Source organism: Oncorhynchus keta, unplaced genomic scaffold (genome assembly GCF_023373465.1).
Source record: "Oncorhynchus keta strain PuntledgeMale-10-30-2019 unplaced genomic scaffold, Oket_V2 Un_contig_2368_pilon_pilon, whole genome shotgun sequence".
NCBI lineage: Eukaryota > Metazoa > Chordata > Actinopteri > Salmoniformes > Salmonidae > Oncorhynchus > Oncorhynchus keta.
Genome location: NW_026283516.1, coordinates 40001 through 53381, shown reverse-complemented (window position 1 = coordinate 53381; position 13381 = coordinate 40001). Strand labels below are relative to the sequence as shown.

At 37.9% G+C, this 13381-nt stretch overlaps 2 long non-coding RNA genes and 1 pseudogene across 51 annotated transcripts; 1 reads left to right on the top strand and 2 right to left on the bottom strand.

Moving 5' to 3' along the window:
- Nucleotides 1-566: 566 nt before the first annotated feature.
- LOC127921815 (uncharacterized) lies at nucleotides 567-7147 on the top strand. Of its 50 annotated transcripts, none has more exons than XR_008109653.1 (8): nucleotides 567-3082; nucleotides 3382-4587; nucleotides 5116-5450; nucleotides 5564-5675; nucleotides 5788-5824; nucleotides 5899-6005; nucleotides 6368-6553; nucleotides 6591-6687. It is a non-coding gene; the product is annotated as an uncharacterized LOC127921815 (long non-coding RNA). The 50 variants fall into 50 exon arrangements; XR_008109646.1 differs by having other exon boundaries at nucleotides 5750-5824; XR_008109643.1 differs by lacking the exon at nucleotides 5899-6005 and having other exon boundaries at nucleotides 5750-5824; nucleotides 6292-6553.
- Nucleotides 7148-7308: 161 nt separating this feature from the next.
- On the bottom strand, nucleotides 7309-9556 carry LOC127921816 (uncharacterized). Its single transcript, XR_008109691.1, has 3 exons — nucleotides 8164-9556; nucleotides 7768-7998; nucleotides 7309-7668 (listed from the first exon to the last, which is right to left on the bottom strand). It is a non-coding gene; the product is annotated as an uncharacterized LOC127921816 (long non-coding RNA).
- A 534-nt stretch (nucleotides 9557-10090) lies between these two features.
- LOC127921817 (tripartite motif-containing protein 2-like) overlaps nucleotides 10091-13381 on the bottom strand; it is a 35045-nt pseudogene continuing 31754 nt past the window's right edge.

Sequence of the window (13381 nt, the reverse complement as noted above, 5' to 3'; positions counted from 1 at the left end):
CTTTTCCCCGTGTCAATCACATCTTTAGAAGGATTGCAGAGGGGGCAGATAGAGTGAGATACAGAGTAGAACCTAAAGACCTAAAGAACTGAGAAAGTGACCTACTATATCGTTAAAACAATTGTGACGAAATGGGGGGGTCAGAGCACCTGCCACCTGAAAAGGTCTGTGCACGGTCTGTATCTGACAGCTTAGAAGGCCGAGTCTCTTGTGTTTTTTTTCATGCAGTACATGCAACACTTCTGTTAAGTCTGAATGCGACCCACTCATATAAGTCAGATATTACATGAACTGTGTACTTGATGCCATTTGTATTTCCAGGTAGAACAGGAATCTGATTAAATTCTTATACATCTTGTTAACCCCCCAACGTACAGATCTAGAATCAGCGTCCCCTCCCCCAATCCTAACCTTAACCATTAGCGGGGGAAATTCAAAACTGACCCCCAGATCAGCGTCTATGGGCTAGGTAACTGACGAGGTATCCCCCACCCTGTTCCTTTCCCAGTCACGTCAAGGTTTCAGGGTTCGTTGCGTCATCTCTGCTTCCATCTAGTGGTTGTTGCGAACAGCATGGTTTGTGAATGAACGGTCAAATCACACACGCAGACACTCGCAACACAACGCCTTGAATCACTGCTTTATTTCTGTGTCACGTTAGTACCGAGAAAACAAGGGTTGAAGGTCAAGGTCAACAAGGAAGTGATGTCGTCACTGGTGGACGACCCTGGTCCTGTGCAGAGTTTAGTGCCATCCCAGCACTAACTAACAGACTGGCTACGGCTGATCAACTAATCATCAAACCTTGACTATAGCTGTTAACGGGTGTGTTAGTGCTGGGTTGGAACTAATCCCTGCACCCCATGTGGGTCCCATGGACCAGGATTAAGAACAGTGATCGAAACCATTATATATATATATATATATAATGTTACATAGGCTTGTCTCCCAAATGGCACCCTATTCCCTATATAGTGCACAACTTTCAACATAGGGCTCTGGTCAACAGTAGTGCACTACGTAGGGTATAGGTCAACACTAGTGCACTCCGGAAGGGATAGGTCAACAGTAGTGCACTACATAGGGCTTTGGTCAACACATGTGCACTACGTAGGGGATAGGTCAAGAGTAGTGCACTACGTAGGGGATAGGTCAAGAGTAGTGCACTACGTAGGGGATAGGTCAACAGTAGTGCACTACGTAGGGGATAGGTCAACAGTAGTGCACTACGTAGGGGACTGGGTGCTATGTAAGGGGCAGACAGAGTGAGATCAGAGTAGAACTTAAAGACCTAAACTGAGAAAGTGACCTACTATATTGTTAAAACAATTAGAAAATAACATGACAACTATGGGAAAAGAACATTCCTGTTAAATGGCAGCATGAATGAATGTAAGGCTGCGTAACTAATGAAAACATGAATGAATGTAAGGCTGTGTAACTAATGGAAACATGAATTAAAGTAAGGCTGTGTAACTAATGAAAACATGAATGAATGTAAGGCTGCGTAACTAATGGAAACATGAATGAATGTAAGGCTGTGTAACTAATGGAAACATGAATGAAAGTAAGGCTGTGTAACTAATGGAAACATGAATGAATGTAAGGCTGTGTAACTAATGAAAACATGAATGAAAGTAAGGCTGTGTAACTAATGGAAACATGAATGAAAGTAAGGCTGTGTAACTAATGAAAACATGAATGAAAGTAAGGCTGTGTAACTAATGAAAACATTAATGAATGTAAGGCTGTGTAACTAATGGAAACATGAATTAAAGTAAGGCTGTGTAACTAATGGAAACATGAATGAATGTAAGGCTGTGTAACTAATGAAAACATGAATGAAAGTAAGGTTGTGTAACTAATGAAAACATGAATGGAAGTAAGGCTGTGTAACTAATGAAAACATGAATGAAAGTAAGGCTGTGTAACTAATGAAAACATGAATGAATGTAAGGCTGTGTAACTAATGAAAACATGAATGAAAGTAAGGCTGTGTAACTAATGAAAACATGAATGAAAGTAAGGCTGTGTAACTAATGGAAACATGAATGAATGTAAGGCTGTGTAACTAATGAAAACATGAATGAAAGTAAGGCTGTGTAACTAATGAAAACATGAATGAAAGTAAGGCTGTGTAACTAATGGAAACATGAATGAATGTAAGGCTGTGTAACTAATGAAAACATGAATGAAAGTAAGGCTGTGTAACTAATGAAAACATGAATGAATGTAAGGCTGTGTAACTAATGAAAACATGAATGAAAGTAAGGCTGTGTGTGTGAAATAATGAGATGAAGAAGTCGGTTCATTCCTTCGTCTGTGCATTCTGTTCTCTGAAACAAATTATCGTCACGAAAGACATTCGTAAAACAATCCGCACAAACGTCGTCCATCGCAGATGAGCAACATTTGATTTGAACATGACACCATAATGACTATAAATAAAAGAGAACTTGATAATGCATTTAGGCTATAAATAGAAGAAGAACATCTTCAACAGGTACTATAGTAGTATTCAGATTAATTACATGAAATCAACATGTACAACAGGTACTATAGTAGTATTCAGATGATTTACATGAAATCGACATGTACAATGGGTACTATAGTAGTATTCATGTGATTTACATGAAATCAACATGTACAATGGGTACTATAGTAGTATTCAGATGATTTACATGAAATCGACATGTACAATGGGTACTATAGTAGTATTCAGATCATTTACATGAAAACGACATGTACAATGGGTACTATAGTGGTATTCAGATGATTTACATGAAATCGACATGTACAACAGGTACTATAGTAGTATTCAGATGATTTACATGAAATCAACATGTACAATGGGTACTATAGTAGTATTCAGATCATTTACAAGAAAACATAAATACATATATACATACATTATTCCATAAACATAAATAAATAGCATTATAAACACCCCAAAATTATTAGTTTTAAATTATGTTTTATTGTTACATACACCATAGTAGTATGATAGGTGTTGTTTTACAGGGTCAGTCATAGTAGTATGATAGGTGTTGTTTTACAGGGTCTTCCCATAGTAGTATGATAGGTGTTGTTTTACAGGGTCAGTCCATAGTAGTATGATAGGTGTTGTTTTACAGGGTCAGTCCATAGTAGTGTGATAGGTGTTGTTTTACAGGGTCAGTCATAGTAGTATGATAGGTGTTGTTTTACAGGGTCAGTCCATAGTAGTATGATAGGTGTTGTTTTACAGGGTCAGCCATAGTAGTATGATAGGTGTTGTTTTACAGGGTCAGTCATAGTAGTATGATAGGTGTTGTTTTACAGGGTCAGCCCATAGTAGTATGATAGGTGTTTTTTACAGGGTCAGTCATAGTAGTATGATAGGTGTTGTTTTACAGGGTCAGTCATAGTAGTATGATAGGTGTTGTTTTACAGGGTCAGTCCATAGTAGTATGATAGGTGTTGTTTTACAGGGTCAGTCCATAGTAGTATGATAGGTGTTGTTTTACAGGGTCAGCCCATAGTAGTATGATAGGTGTTGTTTTACAGGGTCAGTCATAGTAGTATGATAGGTGTTGTTTTACAGGGTCAGTCATAGTAGTATGATAGGTGTTGTTTTACAGGGTCAGTCCATAGTAGTATGATAGGTGTTGTTTTACAGGGTCAGCCCATAGTAGTATGATAGGTGTTGTTTTACAGGGTCAGTCATAGTAGTATGATAGGTGTTGTTTTACAGGGCCAGTCATAGTAGTATGATAGGTGTTGTTTTACAGGGTCAGTCATAGTAGTATGATAGGTGTTGTTTTACAGGGTCAGTCATAGTAGTATGATAGGTGTTGTTTTACAGGGTCAGTCATAGTAGTATGATAGGTGTTGTTTTACAGGGTCAGTCATAGTAGTATGATAGGTGTTGTTTTACAGGGTCAGTCATAGTAGTATGATAGGTGTTGTTTTACAGGGTCAGTCATAGTAGTATGATAGGTGTTGTTTTACAGGGTCAGTCATAGTAGTATGATAGGTGTTGTTTTACAGGGTCAGCCATAGTAGTATGATAGGTGTTGTTTTACAGGGTCAGCCATAGTAGTATGATAGGTGTTGTTTTACAGGGTCAGTCATAGGTGTTGTTTTACAGGGTCAGTCATAGTAGTATGATAGGTGTTGTTTTACAGGGTCAGTCATAGTAGTGTGATTGATGTTGTTTTACAGGGTCAGTCATAGTAGTATGATAGGTGTTGTTTTACAGGGTCAGTCATAGGTGTTGTTTTACAGGGTCAGTATAGTAGTATGATAGGTGTTGTTCTACAGGGTCTTCCCATAGTAGTATGATAGGTGTTGTTTTACAGGGTCAGCCATAGTAGTATGATAGGTGTTATTTTACAGGGTCAGTCATAGTAGTATGATAGGTGTTGTTTTACAGGGTCAGCCATAGTAGTATGATAGGTGTTGTTTTACAGGGTCAGCCCATAGTAGTATGATAGGTGTTGTTTTACAGGGTCAGTCATAGTAGTATGATAGGTGTTGTTTTACAGGGTCAGTCATAGTAGTATGATAGGTGTTGTTTTACAGGGTCAGCCCATAGTAGTATGATAGGTGTTGTTTTACAGGGTCAGCCATAGTAGTATGATAGGTGTTGTTTTACAGGGTCAGCCCATAGTAGTATGATAGGTGTTGTTTTACAGGGTCAGCCATAGTAGTATGATAGGTGTTGTTTTACAGGGTCAGCCCATAGTAGTATGATAGGTGTTGTTTTTACAGGGCCAGTCATAGTAGTATGATAGGTGTTGTTTTACAGGGTCAGCCCATAGTAGTATGATAGGTGTTGTTCTACAGGGTCAGTCCATAGTAGTATGATAGGTGTTGTTCTACAGGGTCTTCCCATAGTAGTATGATAGGTGTTGTTTTACAGGGTCAGTCATAGTAGTATGATAGGTGTTGTTTTACAGGGTCAGTCCATAGTAGTATGATAGGTGTTGTTCTACAGGGTCTTCCCATAGTAGTATGATAGGTGTTGTTTTACAGGGTCAGTCCATAGTAGTATGATAGGTGTTGTTTTACAGGGTCAGCCATAGTAGTATGATAGGTGTTATTTTTACAGGGTCAGTCATAGTAGTATGATAGGTGTTGTTTTACAGGGTCAGTCATAGTAGTATGATAGGTGTTGTTTTACAGGGTCAGTCATAGTAGTATGATAGGTGTTGTTTTACAGGGTCAGCCCATAGTAGTATGATAGGTGTTGTTTTACAGGGTCAGCCCATAGTAGTATGATAGGTGTTGTTTTACAGGGTCAGTCATAGTAGTATGATAGATGTTGTTTTACAGGGTCAGTCATAGTAGTATGATAGGTGTTGTTTTACAGGGCCAGTCATAGTAGTATGATAGGTGTTGTTTTACAGGGTCAGTCATAGTAGTATGATAGGTGTTGTTCTACAGGGTCAGCCATAGTAGTATGATAGGTGTTGTTTTACAGGGTCAGTCATAGTAGTATGATAGATGTTGTTTTACAGGGTCAGTCCATAGTAGTATGATAGGTGTTGTTTTACAGGGTCAGCCCATAGTAGTATGATAGGTGTTGTTTTACAGGGTCAGTCATAGTAGTATGATAGGTGTTGTTTTACAGGGTCAGTCATAGTAGTATGATAGGTGTTGTTTTACAGGGTCAGCCCATAGTAGTATGATAGGTGTTGTTTTACAGGGTCAGTATAGTAGTATGATAGGTGTTGTTCTACAGGGTCTTCCCATAGTAGTATGATAGGTGTTGTTTTACAGGGTCAGCCCATAGTAGTATGATAGGTGTTGTTTTACAGGGTCAGTCATAGTAGTATGATAGGTGTTGTTTTACAGGGTCAGTCATAGTAGTACGATAGGTGTTGTTGTACAGGGTCAGTCACAGTAGTATGATAGGTGTTGTTTTACAGGGTCAGCCCATAGTAGTATGATAGGTGTTGTTTTACAGGGTCAGCCCATAGTAGTATGATAGGTGTTGTTTTACAGTCATAGTAGTATGATAGGTGTTGTTTTACAGTCATAGTAGTATGATAGGTGTTGTTCTACAGGGTCAGTCATAGTAGTATGATAGGTGTTGTTTTACAGTCATAGTAGTATGATAGGTGTTGTTTTACAGGGTCAGTCATAGTAGTATGATAGGTGTTGTTCTACAGGGTCAGCCCATAGTAGTATGATAGGTGTTGTTTTACAGGGTCAGCCATAGTAGTATGATAGGTGTTATTTTACAGGGTCAGTCATAGTAGTATGATAGGTGTTGTTTTACAGGGTCAGCCCATAGTAGTATGATAGGTGTTGTTTTACAGGGTCAGCCCATAGTAGTATGATAGGTGTTGTTTTACAGGGTCAGCCCATAGTAGTATGATAGGTGTTGTTTTACAGGGTCAGCCCATAGTAGTATGATAGGTGTTGTTTTACAGGGTCAGTCATAGTAGTATGATAGGTGTTGTTTTACAGGGTCAGTCATAGTAGTATGATAGGTGTTGTTTTACAGGGTCAGTCATAGTAGTATGATAGGTGTTGTTTTACAGGGCCAGTCATAGTAGTATGATAGGTGTTGTTTTACAGGGCCAGTCATAGTAGTATGATAGGTGTTGTTTTACAGGGTCAGTCATAGTAGTATGATAGGTGTTGTTTTACAGGGTCAGTCATAGTAGTATGATAGGTGTTGTTTTACAGGGTCAGTCATGGTAGTATGATAGGTGTTGTTTTACAGGGCCAGTCATAGTAGTATGATAGGTGTTGTTTTACAGGGTCAGTCATAGTAGTATGATAGGTGTTGTTTTTTACAGGGTCAGTCATAGTAGTATGATAGGTGTTGTTTTACAGGGCCAGTCATAGTAGTATGATAGGTGTTGTTTTACAGGGTCAGTCATAGTAGTATGATAGGTGTTGTTTTACAGGGTCAGTCATAGTAGTATGATAGGTGTTGTTTTACAGGGTCAGTCCATAGTAGTATGATAGGTGTTGTTTTACAGGGTCAGCCCATAGTAGTATGATAGGTGTTGTTTTACAGGGTCAGCCCATAGTAGTATGATAGGTGTTGTTTTACAGGGTCAGCCCATAGTAGTATGATAGGTGTTGTTCTACAGGGTCAGCCCATAGTAGTACTGCGCCCCAGGAATAAATAAACCCAAATAATAAATAATAAATAATAATAAATAATAACATAAATACATTCAGAATGCGAACCGAAATGTTCTTCAGTATTGTTGGGGTCACTTCCTATAAGTGTTGGAAATGTAGGGTAGACATTTGTTTGATAGTCAGTATCCTACATAGCACCCAATGTCGTGCCTAACTCCATAGGGGCTCTGGGAAACAGGGTTCCATTTGGCACACAAACCCCCTGATTCCTCATCCAATCCTTCCCATTAGCCGAAAGATGTTACAGTATTCTATATTTATTTACCATTATTTAACGAGGCAAGTCAGTTAATTAAGAACCAATTCTTATTTTCAAGTACGGCCTAGGAACAGTGGGGTTAACTGCCTTGTTCAGGGGGCAGAACAGACAGATTTTTACCTTGTCAGCTCGGGGATTCGATTTTGCAACCTTTCGATGACTAGTCCAATGCTCAAGCGACTAGGCTACCATACCACCTCTACACTCTAACCACTAGGCTACCATACCACCTCTACACTCTAACCACTAGGCTACCATACCACCTCTACACTCTAACCACTAGGCTACCCTGCCCCCTCTACACTCTAACCACTAGGCTACCCTGCCCCCTCTACACTCTAACCACTAGGCTACCATACCACCTCTACACTCTAACCACTAGGCTACCATACCACCTCTACACTCTAACCACTAGGCTACCATACCACCTCTACACTCTAACCACTAGGCTACCATACCACCTCTACACTCTATCCACTAGGCTACCATACCACCTCTACACTCTATCCACTAGGCTACCATACCACCTCTACACTCTAACCACTAGGCTACCATACCACCTCTACACTCTATCCACTAGGCTACCATACCACCTCGACACTCTAACCACTAGGCTACCATACCGCCTCTACACTCTATCCACTAGGCTACCATACCACCTCGACACTCTAACCACTAGGCTACCATACCACCTCTACACTCTATCCACTAGGCTACCATACCACATCTACACTCTAACCACTAGGCTACCATACCACCTCTACACTCTAACCACTAGGCTACCATACCACCTCTACACTCTATCCACTAGGCTACCATACCACCTCTACACTCTATCCACTAGGCTACCATACCACCTCTACACTCTATCCACTAGGCTACCATACCACCTCTACACTCTATCCACTAGGCTACCATACCACCTCTACACTCTAACCACTAGGCTACCATACCACCTCTACACTCTAACCACTAGGCTACCATACCACCTCTACACTCTAACCACTAGGCTACCATACCACCTCTACACTCTAACCACTAGGCTACCATACCACCTCTACACTCTAACCACTAGGCTACCATACCACCTCTACACTCTAACCACTAGGCTACCCCATGGTATGGATACAGGTTTGAAAAGTGCTTTTCATTTTCCCATATTTCCATGCAGACTTTCCAGAAATCCAAGTTCTAAAATTCTAGGATTTCCTGCATATTCCTTCCTGATTCCGGGAATCTTACAACCAGGATTTCTGGAAAACCTGCGTTGAATTTTTAGGGAACTTAACGGAATTTTGGAACTGTGAATTTGATTCTAACAGAACACTGTTGTATCATAACAGATAGATGTGGAAAACCTGCGTTGAATTTTTAGGGAACTTAACGGAATTTTGGAACTGTGAATTTGATTCTAACAGAACACTGTTGTATCATAACAGATAGATGTGGAAAACCTGCGTTGAATTTTTAGGGAACTTAACGGAATTTTGGAACTGTGAATATGATTCTAACAGAACACTGTTGTATCATAACAGATAGATGTGGAAAAGAAGATGTTTCGTTGACCAGATTGGCGCACATTCAACAAATCTGATGTCACCGAGACGATATTTGTCAAATCCATCATGATTTATGTATTGTAAGAGGCCCACGATGTGGTTACTGAAGTCCAAATTGGATATACTTGTCTGTTTTTCGCTGCATGATATATGGAAGTTGTCCCTATTTAGATTTAAGAAATGGCTGACTAAATGTGAACTCCCGTTCGTATAAGCTGGTTAGCATCGTTAGCATACAGAAATTGGTGGTGGAAGTTTTTTTTAACTGTAATGCGGTTGATTGGTTATGATGACGTGTTGGGGTTGACTTCCATACAAGCATTATACTCTGATTTTTACCTCAACATACCGTGAAATACAAATGTTAACAATAGCCTAAATGTAGGCTAATTCTGCTGGGGGGCAATGAAGAGATTCGGGATCTTTTCCCCCATGACCGTTTCCATGGCAATTCCATTGTTTTGGTTGAGTTCCGTTGAGATCTATTGATACAGAGACTAAAAACAAAAAGCATGCTTCTAGAATACTATGTTTTTTCTTCTTCTAGAAAACAGTGGAATTGTTCTAGAATACTCTGGTGTTCCGTTATGAGTGATATATTACTGTACTGACAAGCAACAGCAAACTTGATCATAAAGAAACTCATTTGGAATCCTTAACAAGAAAATTATTAATCAAATATTAAGGGCTCGATTCATGAAGATCTACGCTATGGCGTAATAGAAAATCAAAGGCAATGTTCCCGCGTTCCTGGAGACTGCATTCACGGTTCAATCGGAAATGACCTTTGAATTTAAATCGTGCTGAGCCTTACTTCTAAAATTGTATATATTTTTTTGTTTTTTGCTAATGAGAGGGTGAAAACAGCATTGATGAGAGTTAGTTTGCTTATTAATAATAAGGATAAGTCCCAAATATATATACTCTTCCATGTTATCTTTCAACTGTGTCCGTCTCCCAAATAGCAATTTGTTCCCTACGTTAGTGCACTACGTAGGGAAGCAATTTGGAAAGCACCCAGTATTTTCCTTTCTTCTGAAAAATGGTATTGGTTGAATAAATACCTCATCCAAGTGTAAAGTCGCAAGTTGCCTTTATGCTCAATCAATCAAATCAACCAATCATCAATAATGAATGAATTGATTGATTTATTAATATATCTGTGGAGTGTTAGAATAATATAATAATAATAATATATGCCATTTAGCAGACGCTTTTATCCAAAGCGACTTACAGTCATGTGTGCATACATTCTTGAACATTACTGAGCATTCCTTATTGATTTTGCAGACAACGATCCTCAAACGAACCATAAATATTATTATTCTATAGAACATACATTTATCAGTATCGTTCTCTAGAACCCATACGAACAATTTGTATCGTTCTCTAGAACCCATACGAACAATTTGTATCGTTCTCTAGAACCCATACGAACAATTTGTATCGTTCTCTAGAACCCATACGAACAATTTGTATCGTTCTCTAGAACCCATACGAACAATTTGTATCGTTCTCTAGAACCCATACGAACAATTTGTATCGTTCTCTAGAACCCATACGAACAATTTGTATCGTTCTCTAGAACCCATACGAACAATTTGTATCGTTCTCTAGAACCCATACGAACAATTTGTATCGTTCTCTAGAACCCATACATACAATTTATATATTGTTCTGTAGACTCCATAGGTTTAAGAACAGATAAACAGGTTGAGATTAGTTTGATATTGAGTCAGATTAACAGGTTGAGACTAATTTGATATTGAGTCAGATTAACAGGTTGAGATTAGTTTGATATTGAGTCAGATTAACAGGTGAGATTAGTTTGATATTGAGTCAGATTACCACGTTTCCACGGTGGGATGGGGAGCTGTGACATCATTTTGGCAAGCCGAGGGCTAGGTCTCAGGACCAATGCTCTCACTGTGCAGCTCTGGCCAATAATAAGGCAGATGAGTGACGTGTCGTCAGTGCAAAGAGAGGAGCAGATTTGATTGGTCGTCATTTAAGTTCACACCAGGAAGTGGTAGACCTTGAAACGGTGATTCTGTCCATCCATCTCTCCATCTCTCTTCTCCCTCCATCCATTCTCCCATACCTCCCTCCCTCTATTACTGTAGGTATCTGTAGACCTTGAAGCAGTGGTTTCCAGAGTCGGCCACCACCACGTGTCCATCAGAGGTGAGAGCCAGACCCTGAGGTCCGTAGAGAGGGTCAGCTGATGTGTTGATATAGGAAAGGAAGGAGCCACTACCGTCAAACACCTGGAGAGGAGAGGGGGAGGATACGTATGTAAATTAACACCTGGAGTGGAGAGGGGGAGGATACTTATGTAAATTAACACCTGGAGAGGAGAGGGGGAGGATACGTATGTAAATTAACACCTGGAGAGAAGAGGGGGAGGATAGAATGATGAAAATACTTTTTGAATGTTGATATCTGTTTAAGAATTATGAAGATAAAGTATTCTCAAAGTATTTTTTTAAAGAATTCTGAATGAATGATCTTTTTTCTAAAGTAACTGAAAACAATACTGTACCTGTATTTGAATACTTTTGTACCTGTCTTCAGAAAGTATTCACATGTTTCACTTTTCCCACATTTTGTTAATAAGTTACAGCCTGAATTTAAAATGGATGACATGTTTGTCACACGCATACACACAATACCCCATAATGTCAAAGTGGATGTTTTTCACTTTTTTTTCACAGCTCTTGGAGACTTACCCAGAAAGACTCACAGCTCTTAGAGACTTACCCAGAAAGACTCACAGCCCTTAGAGACTTACCCGGAAAGACTCACAGCTCTTAGAGACTTACCCAGAAAGACTCACAGCTCTTAGAGACTTACCCAGAAACAGTCACAGCTCTTAGAGACTTACCCAGAAAGACTCACAGCTCTTAGAGACTTACCCAGAAACACTCACAGCTCTTAGAAACTTACCCAGAAACACTCATAGCTGTAACCGCTGTATTGACTCAGGGGTGTGAATAATTATGTCAATAAATTACTTCTGTACTTAATTTTCAGTAAATTTGCAAACATTTCTAAAACTATGTTTTCACTTTGTCATTATGGGGTATTGTGATGTCATTATGGGGTATTGTGTATAAGATGGGTGTGGAAACACATATCTTTATGGATTAATTTAAAGGATATGAACACTTTCTGAATGCACTGAGTGGCGCAGCGGTCTAAGGCACTGCATCTCAGTGCAAGAGAAGTCACTACAGTGGTTCAAATCTAGGTTGTATCACAGGGCAGAGCACAATTGTCCGGGGTAGGCTGTCATTGTAAATTAGAATTTGTTCATAACTAACTTGCCTGGTTAAATAAATTACATAATAATATAATAAATTAATAATAATATAATACATTAATAATAATATAATAAATTAATAATACTATAATAAATTAATAATAATATAATAAATTAATAATAATATAATAAATTAATAATAATATAATACATTAATAATAATATAATAAATTAATAATACTATAATAAATTAATAATAATATAATAAATTAATAATACTATAATAAATTAATAATAATATAATAAATCACATAATAATATAATACATTAATAATAATATAATAAATTAATAATAATATAATAAATTAATAATAATATAATAAATCAATAATAATATAATAAATTAATCATAATATAATAAATTAATAATAATATAATAAATTAATAACAATATAATACATTAATAACAATATAATAAATTACATAATAATATAATAAATTAATAATAATATAATAAATTACATAATAATATAATAAATTAATATTAATATAATAAATTACATAATAATATAATAAATTACATAATAATATAATAAATTACATAATAATATAATAAATTAATAACAATATAATAAATTACATAATAATATAATAAATTAATAATAATATAATACATTAATAATAATATAATAAATTAATAAATTAATAATAATAAATAAATAAATAATAAATTAGTATATCTGTGGCTGTTGTGGATGTGGCATTCTCTCAGCCAACTTCACCTGGAATGCTTTTCCAACAGTCTTGAAGAAGTTCCCACATATTCTGAGCACTTGTTGGCTGTTTTTCCTTCACTCTGCGGTCCAACTCATCCCAAACCATCTTAATTGGGTTGAGTGTTGAGGTTCGGTGATGGTGGAGGCCAGGTCATCTGTTGCAGCACTCCATCACTCTCCTTTTTGGGCAAATAGCCCTTACACAGCCTGGAGGTGTGTTGGGTCCTGTTGAAAAACAAATGATAGTCCCACTAAGCGCAAACCAGATGGGATGGCGTATCGCTCCAGAATAATGTGGTAGCCATGCTGGTTAAGTGTGCCTTTAAAAAAAAAATCACTGACAGTGTCACCAGCAAAGCACCGCCACACCATCACACCT